Raw genomic sequence first — 1,364 nt, 5'->3', positions numbered from 1 at the left:
GCCACCTGCAAAGCAGGGTCAAAAATGTTCTTATTTGACAACCCGTGTTCTTCCCAAGACATTTGAGTAGGTTCTTTCATGCCTGTTTTTAAAGAAAAAGCAGATACTTGTCACCAAGAGTTATCCAGAATCAGCAAGAAGAGAGTCATCCATGGGGAAAGAGAAATACCGAGTTGTAACCGAGGGCACTGATTGGCTGGTCATCAATCACTATCTGAGCTTGCACACAGCATGCAGGTATGTTATCTAGGATGTCCTGAACAGGTAGTCTGAGGATGAGAAATCTCCATGGATGAAGATCGCGAGCAATTAGGACTACCCAGGAGGAAAAAGTAATGTGTGGTAAAATAGGCATGCGAAAGGGAGAAAGGCAGTGGGGGTAAGGAATGTTCGAAGGAGAGACGTGGTGGCCCCGAGGACTGGCTGCAAGGCCCCGCTCCAAGCCGTGCTTTCTCGAGGATGAGTGTGGGGGATTCTCAGCGAGACCTTAACGACTTTTCCGTCAGTTTTATGTACACAGCCCAACAGGGCAGAGCTCTAACCTAATGCCCTGAGCGCTAGAGCGTCCAGGCGGAGGCAACGGAGGCTCCGCCCCTTGGTTTCCCACCTCGCCAAGCCCCAGCCTTCATCTCCCACCCTCGCCTCACCCCGCCCTTTCTCTCCTAACCCCACCCCATCCCGGCCACCCCGCCCACCGCCACTTCCCACCGCCCTTCCAGTCGGCTCCAGGCTCCTGCAAGGCTGGGCAGCAGTGGGATCGCGCAGGCGCGGCGTGCAGCTCACCGAGCGCTGAGTAGCGGAGCAGTACGCGCGGTGAGTGTGGCGGCAGCGCGGGGCTCCTAGCCCAGGAACTTGGTCTGGGCCAAGCGTCCCAGGAGGGTTCGGGGTGTGTGCTGGTGACTTGGGTCCAGTGAAGAGAAACCCCCAAGACGCTGACCAGGACCGGGAGGCTCGCCAAGGGCGCTGGAGGGTGTCCCAGCTTCAAGTTTAGTCCCCGGTTTGGTGTTTCTGAGTGGCGTCCCGGGCTCATCCCTTCCCCCCGCGTGCCTTCTCCGGGTTCAGAGTTGCCAAGATCGGTCTCGGTCGCTGGAGAGAGGGTTTGGGGGGAGGTGGGCTGTTCGCCCGGGCTAGTGCCCAGGAGGGCGTGGCGTTCGTGTGACTTTCCTTTACCCCGCCCCCGGGAATGTGTCCCTCTTCTGGTCCATTGTGCTCGTGGACATTTTAATAGCTTCAGCCATTGGTTTTGTGATTGTGCTGTTCATCTATTTTCTATGAGTCCCATGGGGGGGAGGGAGAGCGAAACTAATGGAATTTGAAAGGAAACAATTGAATAAAAGGGTGAAGAGGGGGTGTATCAGAACTTA

General features: G+C 56.3%; 1 protein-coding gene across 1 annotated transcript in view; it reads left to right on the top strand.

Annotated features, from left to right (window-relative positions):
• Positions 1–701: 701 nt before the first annotated feature.
• The window catches only part of LOC102497264 (transmembrane gamma-carboxyglutamic acid protein 1-like), a 95,772-nt gene continuing 95,109 nt past the window's right edge, over positions 702–1,364 (top strand). Inside the window, exon 1 of the mRNA XM_014583702.2 lies at positions 702–813. The gene's annotated coding sequence lies outside the window, so the exon portion shown is untranslated. The remainder of the gene's footprint in view (positions 814–1,364) is intronic.

Source organism: Tupaia chinensis, unplaced genomic scaffold (genome assembly GCF_000334495.1).
Source record: "Tupaia chinensis unplaced genomic scaffold, TupChi_1.0 Scaffold144599_1, whole genome shotgun sequence".
NCBI lineage: Eukaryota > Metazoa > Chordata > Mammalia > Scandentia > Tupaiidae > Tupaia > Tupaia belangeri.
The sequence above is the reverse complement of the archived record's forward strand: the minus strand, read 5'-3'. Positions and strand labels throughout refer to the sequence as shown.